Raw genomic sequence first — 19,635 nt, forward strand, 5'->3', positions numbered from 1 at the left:
TTTCTAATTCTTCAGTTAAAGTGTGATGTACCCTTTCAGATGACACCTGCCAAGTGTGAGCAATTTCACGCACTTTCAATCGGCGATCGTCCATGACCGTTTTGTGCATCTTGACCAACCAGTGTGCAGATCATCATCTAAGCTCAAATTTAAATTCATTTGTCCACTTGGCAACAGTTGAATATGAAGGAGCAGAGTTCCCCAGTGTATTCTGGGAATCAGTATGAATGTCCTTTGCTTTCATACCTTTCTTTACGAAGTACTTAATCACTGCTTAATTCTCGACTTTTTTCCATCTTCGCAAATCACTTTGTGGGAACAACAACAGAGCCGTGCCACCGCAACTGCTCTCTTCAAAGAGCTCTGACGCGGTCCGTGTTTACAGGCAACAGTCCAATGAATATCACGTGAACAACTCATTGCGCTAGTGCCGACCTCTCATGGTAATTCCAAGAACTTTTCAAACCACTCTCCTATGATAGTTCCTTTTGATGTTGTGCATTTTACTCAGAAAAGTTGCCATAGCTGTTACCATATCAGATCCCTCCATCAGAATTTGCCTTCCATCATTGCAGTTTCTGCAACTGAATCTCAGAAATTTGCATACCTTGTGTATGACTTCCTTTGTTTGATTGTGTGTGTCTTGACACCCAGCCATCTTATCTCAAAAACAAAATTTGCAATACTGTGTGATGAAAATCACTGATTTCTTCACAAATGTGTAACGGTCCCAGACAGTGAAAACATAACCAAATGCTGGATAGCACCAAAGTAGCAAAGTTATGCTGACAGCAGCATGAATGAAGCACAATATTGCCTGATTAACACTGTTAATTATAGATGTTCATTTGATTGTCATTGCTTCTTATGACACTCTTTGGATTGCAGCTGTGGCTGAAATGATACTGTGCCGTCAGTGTGGGCTTTGAGTCATGAACAAAGCTGCTCTAGATCGAGAGCTTTTCGTTAGTGCTTTCACTTCTCCCTAGTATAATGCCTCTAATGATACATTTTACAGTTCACTGTACTAAATCCAGTTCCATTTGGAAGATGTGTGTTTGTAGTCCATATACTGGTTAAATATTTGTAACCTGTTGGAATTTATATATTGTGATTAGTAAGTTTAAGCCAAATAATATGTTGGCAACTTCATGTGGGGCTCAGACTATGACAGTGTCTTGTATTCTGCCACTTTTTGTACATACCAAATGTAAAGATATCATCATGAACAAGATCTAAAGGTGAAGTAGGTGTAGCTGAAACAGTGAGACCAACTTTTCAGGATCAGGTCAGTTCTGTAAGAATTGGAAAGCAGCTGCTGTTCTGTCTATAATCACTAGATTTTGTCCCATCTTTAAATGGGGAGTTTTTGATGTCTGACATGAGAAACATTACAGCATGTTAAAAATTGTTTTAAAAATGAGATCAAGTTTTTCATCATTCTTGCAGTTATAGGCAAAACAACAGTCATCTAAAATAAGTTATCATGATGTAAAGTAAGCGAAAGGCAATCACTCACCTATAGCGGACTTATGTGTGGAGCATAGAAATATATTACAGAAAAAAATATTCACACTATCTTTCGAGCTCTAGCTCATTTTCTAGTAAAAGTACACACATTCAAACACAGTGACCCCTGAATTGTACATTTGGGTGTCTGTGTGGTTGTGTGTGTGAAGGTGTGTACTTTTACTGGAAAAAGAACAAGAACTTGAAAGGTAGTGAGCGTGAATTTTAAATTTTGTTCCACCCATGAATTTCTATTATTTTTATATATTTGTAAACAAGAGAATTCGTATGTAGAACAATTGAATGAGTAAAAGCAACCACTCATTGTACATAGGTGATGCCAAGAACTGGATAAGTACATGCACAAGAAGTAGATTACTGTAATTCAGCTTTAGAAATTTTGTGCTTCTTGTGGTGCTGGTACTACGAGAGGGTCTGCTCTAGATGGTACACCATTTGTCTCAAGAAAAAACTGATATGTCTCCTCTGTATTGCGTGTCTCTCCTCTGTTCAGAGTTTACTTTCTGCCAAAATTTTCAATTATTATATTAATAGTTTTATTGGGAAGTATAGAAATTTAAAATTTCAGTCATGGGGATTCAATAAATGCAGTAGGAGTTGTGCTAATAGATTTCAGTAATGTACTCATACTGATAATTAAATCAATTACTAACAGTTTTTGACATAAGAATAGTATATACATACCAATAGCTAAAATACAGGACCAACAAACAAAGGCGTAAAAATGTGGTCATTTATAGCTTTTGGAAATATCTGAGTGCTATGAAACATAAAGACTGGAACTGACAATTGGGATAATTTGAGTGTCCCATCCACCACAAGTGTTTCTGTCCTCCAGATATTAGAAATTTCATTCTAGCTGATCCTTCACTCTTTCCATTCACCTGGTAGTAATTTACAGCATATTTTTCATCAGCTGTTTCTGTCTTCATTCTTCCACCTCTTTCCTATTTACATTCTGCTTTATCATTTGTATCACTCTGTTGCCTTATTCAATACGAGGGTGAGTCAAATGAAAACCTTAAATTTTTTAATAATATTATTTATTGTGCAGAAGTGGTACAAATCTGTATCACTTTTCAACATAATCCCCCCCATGCTCAATGCAGGTCCTCCAATGCTTACAAAGTGCATAAATTCCTTTAGAAAAAAAAATTGTTTTGGTAGTCCGCGCAACCACTCATGCACCGCGTGGTGTACCTCTTTACCAGAACAGAACTTCTTTCCTTACATTGCATCTTTGAGTGGTCCAAACATACGGAAATCACTTGGGGCAAGGTCTGCTAAGTATGGTGGATGAGGAAGACACTCAAAATGCAGGTCTGTGATTGTTGCAACTGTTGTACGGGCAGTGTGAGGCCTTGCATTGTCATGTTGCAAGAGGACACCTGCTGATAGAAATCCACGTCACTTTGATTTGATTGCAGGCTGCAGATGATTTTTTTAGGAGATCTGTGTATGATGCACTGGTGACAGTGGTCCCTCTAGGCATGTAATGCTCCAAAATGATTCCTTTTTCATCCCAAAAGAGAGTCAGCATAACCTTCGCTGTTGATGGTTCTGTTCGAAACTTCTTTGGTTTTGGTGATGAGGAATGGTGCCATTCCTTTGTTTCCAGTTGGTGGAAGCGAACCCAGGTTTCGTCCTCAGTAACAATTCTTGCAAGGAAGCCATGACCTTCTTGTTCAAAGTGCCAAAGAAGTTCTTCACAAGCATCAACACGTCGTTCTCTCAATTCAGGAGTCAGCTGCCATGGCACCTATCTTGCAGACACTTTGTGAAACTGGAGCACATCATGCACAGTGTGGTGTGCTGACTCAAGACTAATCTGTAAACAAGCTGCAATGTCGTTCAGCGTCACTTGGCGGTTTTCCTTCACTATAGCTTCAACAACTGCAATGTTCTTTGGAATCACAACTCGTTGTACTTGACCTGGGCGAAGAGCATCTTGCACTGAAGCCACACCATTTGTGAACTTCCTACTCCATTTGTATACTTGCTGCCATGACAAACATGCACCACTGTACTGAACCTTCATTCATCGATGAATTTCAATAGGTTTCACACCTTCACGACGTGAAAACTGAATAACGGGGCACTGTTCTTCCCTGGTGCAAGTCGCAAGTGGGGCAGCTGTCTTTATACTGATACTGCAATGGTATGTGTGCATCTGCTGTATGCTGCCACCTACAGGCCATTCTGCATCCTGTTTGTAGCACGCTTACCAACTTACTGGATAACGGCGCGAAATTTCGATTTGTTATTTTAAATTTAAGGTTTTCATTTGACTCACCCTCATAGGTTTGTTACTTTTATTTATACAAGCCAGAAGAGGGCTTTGGATGTACTGCTCAAATTATTTCAGTGAAGTTTTGTGATTCATTTCAGATGCACTTTGTGGAACTGAAAAAAGTTTTTCGAGGTTACTTGAGAATGAGAAATTAGACAAATGTTGTAATTTCCCTAAGTCATTTTTGCTTCTTGTTCTAAGTAACTCATTGGATATGGCCTAGTCCCTTTATGTGTCCATTTTTCTCATATTTTCCAGTATAACAAATTGATAGGTGCATTTGATTTGCACAATGCTTGGAGATGTAACATTTTCACGTGTAATGATGAAAACCACACAGTATTGTGTATAAGAAAAAAGTAATTTTATGGAAGGATTCAGCAAAAATTGATGAAAGCCTATGTAAATGTAGAAAGGGGATTACAGTATGAGAGAATCAGTGTTTTTAAACTGTTGCTATATATTTCTACCTATATAACTCTCGGAAACTTATTATAACTGATCATTTTCACTGACTAAGAGAAATAGAAATTTTCATTGACTGTCAGACTCCTTTTTGTATCGTAATTAATTGTAAATCTGCAAGTTCATGATAAAACCTGATAAAGTTCCTGTGTTTGTTAATTTATTTTTATTATTTGTGGTATTATTATTATAATTATATTATTTATAACTATTCTTGCTGTGTTATGTGAAGTTCTAGAATAATTGTGAAATTTAATAAATGCTAATGCCAATATAAAATTTTCAGTGGTTTTCTTATGATTTGTTAGAACACACAAAAATTTAATATGGAACACAATTAGTCATGTATTTTTCAAGTGATGGTCTCAATAAAATATATATTTTTCAAATTTTATTTTCCTCACCAAATAAAAGTAGCAGCGGAATAAAGAGTATTTGTAACAGGCTACTTCATTTTGTTTTATTCAGTTACAAAATGTTATCTTTGATACCAATGTATTTATGCTTATTGATGTAAAACATGAAGGATTGTAGCCTCAGATGTGTTATTACAGTATGCAGTATGAAGGTGTTATATTCTGTTAATGAAGAGGCAATTAGTAAATAACAAAATGCTTTAAAGACAGACTGTGTTATGTTTTATGCCTAACATCCATTTTATAGGTGGAAAACATTGGTTAATCTAGTGTGGTGTGTATCGTTTTACAGTTCTTCCATATAGGATAAATGTTGGCATGCTTTGTATTGACTATACAGAAATTGGATGTATTTTTTATTCAGAAAATCGTGCAATAAATGACGAATGTGAATGAAACATACCTCTGTTTTTGTTATTTGTACTGTCTTGTAAAATATCAGCTTGCTCTTATACAATCAGTTTAAATGAAGTAATTCAATATATACACTTACACTTACCTTTATTTGTCTTTGTGTTATTGACTGTGCATCAGCATATGTGTTACTTATAGCAGGTGGTAGGAGAGATTTAAGTATATTAAATGAAAAGAAAGTGAATGACAGTAACTGTAATAATTTACTCATCTGTTTTCATGGTTTTGTGGTGCTTATCCAGAATGCCAGTAATAACTGTCACTTTAGTAAATGAAATCAAGCCTAATAAGTTTAGTTTTAAACAAAATTATGTATGAAATGCCAGGGCTTTCAGAATCATACAGTATCTGTGTTGTATTTATTTAAAGTGTTATGAACTAAATTTTTCACTTGTCATTATTGTTCAAGTATGTGATTGGTGATTAATCTTCATAAACAAAAAGTGTAAAGATTTATGAGCATACATCCAGAGAACCCTAAAGCCAAATAACCACATAAAATTAAAAATGAGCTCTGCACGAGATGATGAAGGCCCAAGGGATGTCTAAATTACTTTTAGGAAAAACGGGCATTAGACTGTTTTTGCGAAGAATGTTAAGCACATATAAAACTCCTGCAAAAGAAGTATATTACAAAACTCCTTTGTAACCACTTTCCAATCTGAGAGCCTTGTCAGGAAATAATAATAGAGGACATAGAGAAGACCAAGAGAAGAATAGCATTTTCCATCACAGATGTGTTTAGTAAGCACAGTTTTCTGTCTTAGAGTTTGTACATCAGGGAGAGGTGTACTGTTGAAAATCTGAGAGTGTACATTCCAGGAAGAGCTAGGTATCACTTTACCTTCCTTCTATGTACATAAAGAGTTGAGTTCATGTGAAGGTTACCAACAGTCATCTGTTAGCACAGTGTTTGTCAAAGGGGAGGGGGATGACAGTGATAGCACAAATACCTTCTTCCCTACAGTGTAGGGTGGAACATGGACTACAAATTCAGATTTGTTCTTATAAGATCTGCTATTTATGAGTGGAATTAGTGACACCTACTTTCAGAAAAGAACTACATTCTGACTTTAATTTTTTTATGATAATTACTAAATAAGAAGCATTCTACTTTGTTTTAATACCAACCAGAACATTAAAGAACACTGAAGCATACGTCATCCTCAATGTCAATTTGAATCCCACATTAATTTCTATGCATTATAAGGAGAAAATGCACATTAATTTATCAATTGTGACGTCTTTACTTCCCTTGCCAAGCAGTGCTATAGCTTTCCAACCTCCATTATAACTATTAATTGCAAGAATAAAGTGTAAGAAACAGGATGTAAATGAGGTTGTATGACTTTTTTTTCTAATTGTAAAAGTTCATTGGTAGTAAATGACACCTGGGATTCACATGAGCATATTGTTCCTTGAAACTGTACCCTAAGGTCTGCCACTGTTGAAGCACCTCTTTCTTTCTTCCCCCCCCTCCCCCCCAATTTGCCTTACACCCGTAGTTGTAGTCTCTCTCTCTCTCTCTCTCTCTCTCTCTCTCTCTCCTGTTTTGAAATATCTGCAACAGAAGGATCTTCAGTTGATTGGTTTCAGTCTGTGTAAAGTATAATTTCTGTTGCAGACTCATGTTTCCTTGTTTGAAATAAATGTCATCAATCTACAGTGTTTGTTTTCAGGTACATCCTGCTGCAACAAAAATCGAGAATTCAGCTGCCCGATCTGCCAGCAAAAATTTGCAAGAAAGTTCAATCTGTCAGTACATATACAGGATATTCACAATCGACATGGTCCTTTCATTTGCAACTACTGTGGTTTACAAATAATTAGCAAAAGTGCTTTGAGAATGCACGTGTTTCGAAAACATAAGGCTGGCATGTTGCACTGTTCTCATAATTTAGGTGCATTGAGTAAGAGTGAGGATATTTGCTGGTAACAGTGAGATCAAGATGAAAAACAAGTGAATGTAACTTGACAGTCCAAATGTTTTGTTCAAAAATATGACAGTGATATCACTATACTGCATGGGGGATTGACTAATATCAAATCTGCAGCATTTTTGTGGCCATGGTAATATTCACTATCATTGTATTTTGTGTGTGTAGTGAGTGTCAATTTTACTACGTGAATACCTTCATTAAAGAGAAATTGGTGTGCTATAGATCTGTCGATGGTGAAAAACGCTGTACAGATTGTGTAATGCCAGTACACTTATTTAAGAGATTTAACTGGTCAAATTGTTTCAGTGAACTGCTATTTTATGTAGTTTTTTGGTGTCCAACATCGCGCCTGAAGTTGGGCTTGTGGAACAAATTACATTCCAAATAATGTTAGCATAGGAATGTAACATTTGTGATGTCAAGAACATTCGTCATTGATGTGTAGTTATTATTCTGGGGAACTGGATTTTTCACAGAATCTCAGCTTTCGAACAGTGTTGTGATTTGAACACGGGAATGTTGATTAGTTGATAGAGATTCCAGTTAATACTTCTTATTTTCACTATGTGATAATTATGAATGATAATATAGATGAAGTATTTTGATTAGTTTAATAATATGATTCGAGATTTATTATTATTATTGATCTTCAGAACGGCCAAACTGTTATAATGTTTTCCTTCATAAAAGCAGTTGATACCCTGTTAATGTCACTGCAAACTTGCTACAGCGCATTCATTATTAAGATATAGTTGTGATGCTAGAGTCATCATTGCCTTTGCAGTAGAGTAATTGTAACTTTTCTTGTACGTGTAAAATTTTATGGAGATTTTTAGTTTCTTTGAAGGTAAATTATATTGCCTTATTGCCACTTTCAGCTTCCTGTATGTTAAAGGTACACTAATTCAAGCTCTTTCACAATATTTCAAACACAGACACACACACACACACACACACACACACACACACACGCGCGCAGAGAGAGAGAGAGAGAAGGAAGAGGGGAGGGGAGAAAGGTGGGCTTTCATGTGGGGCTATAAGAATTTTAATGTTCTTGTTTCAAAAACAAGAGTTTTAAGATTATTCACCACATATAGATTTCAGCTATTAACAGGAAACAGAATACACAGGTGGCCATTAAAAACCAGCCAAACTAGACAGCTGTTACATCATTTTTGTTCTGTATCTAAGGAAATAATATGCAGCAGGTTTATCAGTCAGAAGTTACATTTGAATTTTGGTTGTTTGCAAAATCTTGTTATGCCTCATGTAAGAAGGAGAAAATATCTACCAGCACATGGGGAATTTGACAAAGGAAGGATCAAGACTCTCTTTTATCATTTCTCATTGTTGCTGCTCTTGTTGGTCAGTATCCCACAACTGTCCTTCAAATATGGAATCAGTGGGTCAGGAGAGCCCATACAACTAGGACAGACATATTATTTACTCGACCATACAGGATCATCAAGTATATTGAATCAGGCAGGATATGGGTTTGTTTGCAGCAAGGTTCGCACTCACATGAATAGTGCAGCTGTGAGGCACCATGGACTGTCAGCTTGGTGACCGCTGTTGTAGTGTCCGTTAGCATGATGGCAGAGATTGATGCACAGATTGTGGTGCACCTGATAACACTGAACACAGGAGTGGAACTTTGACATCTTTTTAGATGAGATCTAGTTCTGTGTACAGAATTCTGATGAATGTAGCCTTGTTTGTAGGTCTCTGTGGAGACTGTATGTTGCAATATTGAATTTGTCTCAGGGAGACCTGGCATGATGGGCTAGAATGCAATTAGGTACCAAACACAATAACCCCTGGTTTAAATAGTTGCAAGGGCATGCATACCTATGGGCAAGCCCCCCTCCCCCCCCCCTTTTCCTCTGCGACAACCCCTTCCCAGCCAACTCACAGGGAAAGGAAACAAGGTGCCATTTGTGTTATACACCATACCCCTTGTTCTTGCCCCTCCAAAAACTGTCGTATGGGCATCCTTGCATAGCTGGTATTTTGGACATCAGCCATTACATATATATCGTGTTAAGGCTTATGGCTGTGCCCTGTCTTTCAGCTCTCAGCAATCTTATCTTTCCACAAGATATTGCAAGACTGACTGTTGTCCATGCTGTCTTGGCCTACTGTGATTCAGAGGCTGTCAACTGTTGCCCTAGCCAGCATGTTCTCACATCTCTGACACATTGAAAGTATAAGGTCATGGGTTGCGTGGAGACTACTCATCATCACTCACTGGCCACTACCATTGATGAATTCTTGGCATAAAGTTGAAGTAGCATGGAATGACATACCCATGTCAGCTGATTGGCACTTCTACTGGGAAACCTGAAATTCTCAGGGAATTACATTTTACCTAGAAAAATCAGACACTCAATAATTTTGTTACATGTCAGGGAATTCTGTGTTTTTAACCTAACATCGGAATTTAATTTTATTGAGGTTTATAAATCACAAATTTTAAAATAGCTGATAATTCAAAGTTTGTTAATTTGAATATTAATCAATATAAATTATTGTTGTTTGAAAACTACAGTTAAACTACAGCTGAGAGGAAAGAAAAGTCATCGTGAGATGCTCAATTCTTGGGGATTGTTGATTTTTTTTTCTTCGAGTCTGAGAAGCCATCGTGGTCAGTCATGCAAGCTCTGTTTGAAGTCATTGTATCTTCCAAAGGTAGCAGCTCTGTATATTACATTTTCCACATTATACACTTACAAAATTTAATCGAGTATTCTTTGTACTGCATATTTATTCACAATAATTAAAATTTTATTTGCTATCTTTTCTAATCCCAGTGTCAATGCATTTCACTAGATTCCTAACAGTGTTTGGTCTCCTGATTGACACATCATATTTAAATCATTACTTAGTTTATCCTGATTATTCCAGAAGTGTGGAAATGATATTCACCCTGATTGTATTAAGGAAGGAAAGAAGGGAGTTTGTTGTTAGTAATATTTTGAAATATCTGAGAATATTTACATTAAGATTTTGCTGTGTGAGAAAGAATGCTTCCCCCATGATGTGGCACATAAAACAGATTGTGATTGAACATTGTAGGCAAATTGTTAAGTTATTCATTAGTGATCATTCCTTGTGTTCACTGAATGTTAAGCAGTGATTTTTGCACACTTGCAGATATCCCTTTATGTATAATTCTAGAAATTGGTATAAAATTACTGTGTGTCATTTACATGTCTATGTATCAACGAAAATACTGTGATCTGTGATTTTTGTTGGCTAAAGACACGAATCAAAACTTTTTTCTTTATATGCCATTGATTGCCAAAGCAAGTGTACTGTACAATAGTGATCTGTCAATTCTCACCTAGTCAGTTGAAGACTAGCAGCTAAACTGAGGGCATCGTTTTCGGAAAAATTGTGTATTTAACAATTGGAATGTTACCCACAGGTGATATGTTAAAACAGGTAATAGTAATGGACAGTAATTGTCATAGTAACTGTTCTGTCAAGTTAAAGGAAATATAAATTCTGGAAGGAAATACAGGAAGTGGGGTAGAAGCTGCCAGTTCAGATATTAACTTAGCAATTTTTATTGTGTTAAGACAACTGTGGTTTGAATTGTTAAAAGTTATTTAGTAAATTTCCTACTCTACTCGATCTAGACATTGTTCGTAATAATCTACATTAACAATTGATTTATATGAAAACGTCAGAGTTATTTTCTTTGAACTCAGAAATTTTGCAAGAACACTTTGGGGAAGGTGGATAAAGAGAAAAATTAAAGATAGTTTTCTCTTGTCCAACACAGTAGTAAATTCTGTGAAGTTTTGTGAATATGTTTAAGTAATGGTAAAACTTTCTCACAGTTGTGAGGGATCCATACCTACGTCAAATCACTTGTGTCAGTGTATTACCTATAGAGTTGTGAAAAAATGGATCCTAAATAAAAGATATGACAACTGTGAAGGTTCGTGACTAAAGAATACAAATTGAATAATGTCAAAATGAAAGTATCAAACAATGGAAAATCCAGGATGGAATGTAACAATATATGAGAAGGAAAGTTGCTACTCACCGTATAGTGGAGACGTTGAATCACAGATAGGCACAACAAAAAGACTCTCACAATGAAAGCTTTCGGGCATTAAGGCCTACGTCAACAATACACACACACACACACACACACACACACACACACACACACACACACACACACTCACTCACTCCCTCACTCACTCACTCACTCCCTCACTCATTCACTTTTACACAAATGTGACTCACACACACGAGTCTCAGGCAACTGAAACCACACTGCGAGCAGCAGCACCAGTGCAAGATGGGAGTGGCAACTGGGTGGGGATAAGTGTTTGAGGGCGGGGGAGGAATAGTATGGTGGGACTGGTGGACAGTGAAGTGCTGCCGGTTAGAAGGAGGGCAGGTGAGAGGTGCAGAGGGGAGGGGGGGGGGGGGGGGAGTAACAGAAAAGGAGAGAAATAAAAAGACTGGGTGTGGTGGTGGAATCTTCCCAGTCTCCCACCACCTCCCAAAGCCCCACCATCTGGCCACAGAGGAGCATTGCCCTCATAACTCAGTACCACACAGGACTGAATTATGTTCTCCACCAGGGTTTCAATTATCTCTCGTCATACCCTGAGATGTGAAATCTCCTGCTCACTATCTTTCCCACCCTTCCCACAGTGGTATTCCACCGTCCACCAAACCTACACAGTATACTCGTCCATACTTACATAACCCCTGCTCCCAATCCTACTCTAGTCAGGTCACTAACATTGCCTGTCTCATCAAAGGCAGAGCTACATGTGAAACCAGTCATGTGGTGTACAAGCTAAGCTGCAACCACTGTGCTATATCCTATGTAGGCATGACAATCAACAAGCTGTCTGTTCGCATGAATGGCCACCGACAAACCTTGGACAAGAAACACACTGCCAAACATGATATCCGTCATTTTGATGACTGCTTCACAGCCTGTGCCATATGGGACCTTCCCACCAATACCAGCTTTTCTGAATTGCACAGGCAGGTGGGAATTTTCCCTGCAGTACATCCTACATTCCTGTAACCCTCCTGGCCTCAACCTTTGTTAGTCACTGTCCTCACCCACGAAGCCCCTTCCCTGTTCCCATTCCAGCACTACACAGCTGTCATTCCACCACCATACCCAGTCTTTTTATTTCTATCCTTTTGCAAAACTCCCCCCCCCCCCTCCCCACCTCACCTCTCCCCTGCCCTTCATCTAACCTGCAGCACTTCACTGTCCACCATCCCCACCATACTATACCTCCCCCTCCCTGCCCCAGCCTCCTCCTTGCCTCCACCCAGTCGCCACTCCCATCATGCATGGGTGCTGCTGCTCGCAGTGTGGTTTCAGTTACCTGAGACTGCAGTCATCTGTGTAAGTTGCTTTTGCTTGTGTGTGTGTGTGTGTGTGTGTGTGTGTGTGTGTGTGTGTGTGTGTGTGTGCATCTATTGTTGACAAAGAACCTTAATGACCAAAAGCTTTAATTGTGAGAGTCTTTTTGTTGTGCCTATCTGCGACTCAGCATCTCCTTTATATGGTGAGTAGCATTTTTCCTTCTCATATATTGCAAAATGAAAGTATCATGTTCTAGTTCACAAGAATATGAAAGGTTATTCGGGAGACTGTATAAAATAAAATATTTTTTAGTTGAGGACAGTACTTGTACTGGGAAATGAAGGGAAAGCACTATAAGTGGTAGGATAAATGTTCATTTATTGTATTTTGATGAAAGAGAACTAGAAGAAATTATTCTGACATCAAGAAATATTGATAAGTGAATAGTGATTTATCCATCTCATAACGTACACATAATGCTCTTGGGATTGGGGTGCAGAAAAAACATCATGAATGAGTAATTTAACTCATTTATATAAAATTACAGCTTATGGGAAAGTGCAGTATTTTAAAATTATTTTTTAACTGAGAATGTTAATGTCTGTGGTTTTTTTTTTTACACTTCTGTGACAATATCATATCAACCTTATTAATAATTACTACTATCATTTAGCTTGACTGCATGTCATCCTGGAAGTATACAGAAATAGTAGGTTTCTTTCCTCAAAAAGTGATTACTTTAAGTGTGCTCTTTCCAACTACTTGGTAGACGACGTGTTATGAAATTGAAGTCACAGGTTTCTAAACAGTAGGCGATTTCAGTAACCAGGATGTCTTACCAGTTTTACCCCTGGCTTAGTTTTCATACTTGGCCTGCACCAAGCATCATACTATGAAGTGCTTCACAGGCATCTCAAAAGATCTTGTAGGTCAGAGTGGTTAGAAAATCAATTTGATGGCAGTGCAAACAAGAGTATACAGCTGGCACTGGAACAGAACCATGAGGAGCTGGCACTGGGAGGTAAATGCTGACTCTCTAACAGCAGAGAGGCTATGTGTTATGCTGTTCCTGTAGTCATCTTATGGTGGAGTGTGTCAATTGACCATTCACAGCTTTAACAATATATCTCTGAATTCATTTGACTTCTTGCTTTGGGCTGATATAATAAGCTTCCCAAACATGGAGCAGTAATGAAGAATGGGTTGGACAAGCCTTTTGTGAATTCTGGGTTACAAATGCTATGCACTTTCAGATAATTCTTCTAACAAATCTAACCCACTTACTGTCTGTACAACTGATTTTACGTTGTTTCCACTTCAAATCACTTCTAAAAATCCTTACTTATTTCATTAAAAAAGCACAGATAATGGTAGCTACATTAGGCTAGGATAATATGGGGATTGTTTATCGATTGCCTTGCATTTAACCACATTTTGAGTGAACTGCAATTTATCAAATGGAAATTTTGTGCAAATAAAATTTGCTATTAATTTGTTTAACTCATAGTCATATAAACAACTACAAATGGCATACATGTTACTGATATATCTATAATATTTTTATATCATGTACTAAATGTACACATTTGTTATTCATTACACCATTTGGATCAGGCTTTAGTCTTTCCTATTAGAACATTTAGTGTTCTGTTTCTTTGAAGCTCTTATACGGGGTGTAGTCATTGAGGAGTAACAAAGGAAAGAAAATCAAATACCATGAATCATTGTGATGATGTTAGTCCTTCTTTATGTGTTTACTCTTCACTACAAGAATTTTTTCACAACAGTGGAAGATTTGGCACAGGCCTTGGTTGTAGAACTCTACATTTATGCTTTTCAGGAAATATTCCATCTTGATAATCACCTTGTCACCATTCAGGAAATACCTCCCATGCAATTGTTTATTTTTTATCTGAAAAAAAGAGGTAGAAGCCAAAGGGTACCACATTGGAGAAATATCGTGGGGAGGAGGCATAATTTGATAGCTGAAAAAAAGGTGCATGCTTGGCTGATCCTGTGCAGCATGAGCTTGGGTGTTGTGGAGCAAAAACGTGCCCTCAGTCAGCTTTCTAGATTCTTCATGTTGCCAGCCTCTTATAAGCTGGTGAGGAGATTTTGATAGAATCCTCCTGCAATGTTTAGCACCTCAGCACACCAGTTTTAAGAAACATTCAGCACACCTTACCTGATGATGGTTGGGGTCTTCGTCTTTTTCTGCAGTGGAGAACCCACATGCTTCTAACTTGCTGAATTGGCCTGACACAGCTGCAACATTTCTGCAGCTGCCTCGGTTTGGCAAGCTGCTTGAATTAATGTGAGCAGTTGTGGAGCCCAGTGGGTAGTGGCATTTGTCATGTTCGAAATATTGTGCAACATGCTGGAAACTGGTCCATGACAGTTTTTCACTGTTGCCTCAATTTGATACACTGGTATTTGAACTCAACCCCCACTTCTCTTGCGATTTCTGCTTCTTCACAGAGAGATCATCTACGACTTTGTTCTCCATGATTCGTACTTGTTTGGGCCCCTCTGGCAGCACCTATGCCACAAAACCACTGTGTCACAAGATGGAGCATTGTCACCGTATGCTTCCACCTACTGTCCAAGCATTTTTGCAACATTGTTCCTCCTCAAACATAGAAAGTAAGTAATTGCTCAGTATTCCTCTATATTAATGGACTATGCCATTTTGTTTTGTCGTCTCTAGCAGCATGGTATGGTACTGTGGTGTAGGTACTTCAGTATGTACCAGGCCTGCAGACATTTACATGCAAACAAAATCATATGACTACCCATCGTAGAGCTAACATTATTCCACGTATATTTCCATAATTTTTAGCAATGGTGTTGGCATCTATGTAAGGTGGTGGGCAGGAAGAGGAAAGTGAGAATGGGTGAGACACCATGCACCAACACTTGTGTTAAGTTGAGGAGGGGAAATGTTATGCTTTAAGTGATTCAACATTGATGCTGTTGGGTATTGAGCACTGACTATGTACAGCAAAATGTTTTTAGGGGGTAGGATTAGGTATTAAGTCAGTCAGTATTGGACTTGTTTGATTAGTTGGATATGTGAACAGAAACGAATTGGCCACAGCAACAGACTAAAGTCATTTATGAAAACTGTAAAACCAAAAGCAAGAATGTCTTAGCTGTTCTGCATACATGCTAGACATGTATAAGTTAGGGAAAGCATTGTTGTCTTTTAGCCATCAGAGAATATTCCAGCATGTTGGCTTTTTACCTATAAGTAGCACAATGTTATCATTAGAAAGGTGCCTTCAGCCGTGAAATCATAACAGTTAGTTAAAAGAGAACTTGCGAGGAATGTTGAAAGCCCAGAATGAATTTTCATTCTGCAGTGGAGTGTGTGCTGATTTGAAACTTCATAGTAGATCAAAACTATGTGCTGGATAGGGACTTGAACCTCAGACCTTTGTCTTTGTTAAGTGCTCTACTAAATGAGCTATCCAAATGTGACCTTTGATACACCCTGCAGCTCTGCCCCTACCTTCCAAACTTCACAGAAGATCTCCAGCATAACTTCCAGGACTACCACTCCAGGGAGAAAGGATATCACAGAGGCAGCCTGGGGAGTTGATTCAGAATGGATTTTTGCTCTGCAATGGAGTGTGCACTAATGTGAAACTTTCCAACAAATTAAAAATGTCAGAGCAGAACTGGAAACCAGGACCTTTGCATTCTGCAGCAAAGTGTTCTAACCAATCATTCCTGATGTGGCTAAGCCATATCCCCACAGGTGGGAATTTAAGGAGATGGGACCTAGATGAACTGACTAAACCAGAGGTTCTACAGAGTTTCAGCGACAGCATAAAGGAACAATTGACAGGAATGGGGGGAAGAAATACAGTAGAAGATGAATGGGTAGCTCTGAGGGATGAAGTAGTGAAGGCAGCAGAGGATCAAATAGGTAAAAAGACAAGGGCTAGTAGAAATCCTTGGGTAACAGAAGAAATATTGAATTTAATTGATGAAAGGAGAAAATATAAAAATGCAGTAAATGAAGCAGGCAAAAAGGAATACAAACGTCTCAAAAATGAGATCAACAGGAAGTGCAAAATGGCTAAGCAGGCATGGCTAGAGGACAAATGTAAGGATGTAGAGGCTTATCTCACTAGGGGCATGATAGATACAGCCTACAGGAAAATTAAAGAGACCTTTGGAGAAAAGAGAGCCACTTGTATGAATATCAAGAGCTCAGATGGAAACCCAGTTCTAAGCAAAGAGGGGAAAGCAGAAAGGTGGAAGGAGTATATAGAGGGTCTATTCAAGGGTGATGTACTTGAGGACAATATTATGGAAATGGAAAAGGATGTAGATGAAAATGAAATAGGAGATACAATACTGCGTGAAGAGTTTGACAGAGCACTGAAAGAACTGAGCCGAAACAAGACCCTGGGAGTAGAGAACATTCCAATAGAACTACTGGCAGCCTTGGGAGAGCCAGTCCTGACAAAACTCTACCATCTGGTGAGCAAGATGTACGAGACAGGCGAAATACCCTCAGACTTCAAGAAGAATATAATAATTCCAATCCCAAAGAAAGCAGGTGTTGACAGATGTGAAAATTACCTATCAGTTTAATAAGTCACAGCTGCAAAATACTAATGCGAATTATTTACAGACTAATGGAAAAACTGGTAGAAGCCGACATAGAAGCCGACCTCGGGGAAGATCAGTTTACATTCCGTAGAAATGTTGAAACATGTGAGGCAATACTGACCTTACGACTTATCTTAGAAGAAAGATTAAGGAAAGGCAAACCTATGCTTCTGGCATTTGTAGACTTAAAGAAAGCTTTTGACAATGTTGACTGGAATACTCTCTTTCAAATTCTAAAGGTGGTAGGGGTAAAATACAGGGAGTGAAAGGCTATTTATTCAATCTGTATATTGAGCAAGCAGTAAAGAAAACAAAAGAGAAATTCAGGGAGAAGAAATAAAAACTTTGAGGCTCGCCGATGACATTGTAATTCTGTCAGAGACAGCAAAGAACTTAGAAGAGCAGTTGAATGGAATGGACAGTGTCTTGAAAGGAGGATATAAGATGAACATCAACAAAAGCAAAACAAGGATAATGGTATGTAGTCGAATTAAGTTGGGTGATGCTGAAGGAATTAGATTAGGAAATGAGACACTTAAAGTAGTAAAGGAGTTTTGCTATTTGGGGAAGCAAACTAACTGATGATGGTCGAAGTAGAGAGGATATAAAATGTAGATTGGCAATGGCCAGGAAAGCGTTTCTGAAGAAGAGAAATTTGTTAACATCGAGTATAGAACTAAGTGTCAGGAAGTCGTTTCTGAAAGTATTTGTATGGAGTGTAGCCATGTATGGAAGTGAAACATGGATAATAAATAGTTTTGACAAGAAGAGAATAGAAGCTTTCGAAATGTGGTGCTACAGAAGGATGTTGAAGATTAGGTGGGTGGATCATGTTACTAATGAGGAGGTATTGAATAGGATTGGGGAGAAGAGAAGTTTGTTGCACAACTTGACTAGAAGAAGGGATCAATAGGTAGGACATGTCCTGAGGCATCAACGGATCACAAATTTAGCATTGGAGGGCAGTGTGGAGGGTAAAAATCGTAAAGGGAGACCAAGAGATGAATACATTAAGCAGATTCAGAAGGATGTAGGTTGTAGTAGGTACTGGGAGATGAAGGGGCTTGCACAGGATAGATTAGCATGGAGAGCTGCATCAAACCAGTCTCAGGACTGAAGACCACAACAACAACAACAACATCCTACCTCACAAGAGTGCGAGTCTCCCAAGGTATGCAGGAGAACATCTGAAAAGTATGCAAGGTTGAAAATGTTTATCTCATATTATTATGGTTTCTTTAGTTGTTTACATAAACAAGTCAGTTTTTAAAAAAGGACGTACACAGAATGGCACAGGTTTTTACAGTAGTAAGACTGCCATATTATTAGTATTTGAGTTGATGAATAGCTGTCAATATCTTTGTTGTTATTTGATTTTGAGACTTTTGCAAAGTAGTTGAAAAGTCTCAAAATCAACTCATGAGACGTATAAGGATTTATGCCAAACCAGTTGAATATGTAGTATTCCTAGAATAATATTATTGTTAATTCAGGATTAAATGAACCAAATGGAATAGTGTATCATATATACATATATTTCCAGTACATTATATTTGATAATTTTTTACTTGTGGAATTTGAATGTAGCTGTTATCATCGAAGATAGAGGTAACTTCATCTGCCTATGGCTATTGTGTCTTTGTGTTAGAAGTATGTATTCACAAAGCTTTTGGTTGAATATTTCTGAGATCGGTAGATGCATATAACGTGTGTTGAGATGACATAGAATGTGTCGTGAATTTTGCTGATGTGAATTATGTACAATCAAAGTGGATTGGTAACAGTTGTGACTTATATCTAGTGCATATAATGCAGCTGCAGAAATATTTTACAAGAAGCACCAACAGTGATTTCCATCAATACAGTTTTTGATTTCTTTTGCACAGTTTCTTGTAATTATGACAATGGCTCACTATAGCAGTTTCTTTGCAACAATCATAGGGGAAACCAAACAAGTAAATATACTAATGGAAAAAAATCACAACACCAAAAGATAATTAATGTAGAGTAATGAAATTTTGGGGATATATTTGCCTAGCTAACATATTTAAGTGATTAACATTGCAAGATCACGGGTTAATGTAAGTGCAAATAAGCCATTGCAAATAAGTGCTGGTACATTAATAAGTGGATTTCAAGCATGCAAATGTGCATGCATTGTGTTGTACAGGTGCCGGATGCAAGTTTGTGGTCGGTCAATACAGGGATGGTTAATGCTGTTTGTGGATGACCCTGGAGTTGTTATCAGATGATGTCCCCTCTGTTCTCCATTGGAGACATATCTGGCGATCAACCAGGCCAAGGCAACATGTTGACGATCTGTGGAGCATGTTGGGCTACAAAAGCAAGTGCTGTTCTGTTGGAAAATACCCTCTGGAATTCTGTTCGTGAATGGTAGCATAACACGTCATATCACCAGGGTGCATGGGATAACCATGAGAGTGCTTCTGCTGTCATACAAAATCACACTCCAGACCATAACTACAGATTTAGGTCCAGTGCGCCTTAGCACGCAGACAGGTTGGTTTCAGGATCTCAACTGCCTCCTCCTAACCAAGAGACGAACATCACTGGCAATGAGGCAGAAGAAACATTCATCAG

The 19,635-nt window shown here is 38.1% G+C and overlaps 1 protein-coding gene across 9 annotated transcripts in view; it reads left to right on the plus strand.

Annotated features, from left to right (window-relative positions):
- The window catches only part of LOC126358278 (modifier of mdg4-like), a 342,870-nt gene that overhangs the window by 259,758 nt on the left and 63,477 nt on the right, over positions 1–19,635 (plus strand). The window contains exon 6 of one of the 9 annotated variants that reach the window (XR_007566224.1): positions 6,795–7,185. The exons of the other annotated variants lie outside the window; for them this stretch is intronic. The gene's annotated coding sequence lies outside the window, so the exon portion shown is untranslated. The remainder of the gene's footprint in view (positions 1–6,794; positions 7,186–19,635) is intronic. 9 annotated transcript variants of the gene reach the window in all.

This window comes from Schistocerca gregaria, chromosome 1, assembly GCF_023897955.1.
Source record: "Schistocerca gregaria isolate iqSchGreg1 chromosome 1, iqSchGreg1.2, whole genome shotgun sequence".
Lineage (NCBI taxonomy): Eukaryota > Metazoa > Arthropoda > Insecta > Orthoptera > Acrididae > Schistocerca > Schistocerca gregaria.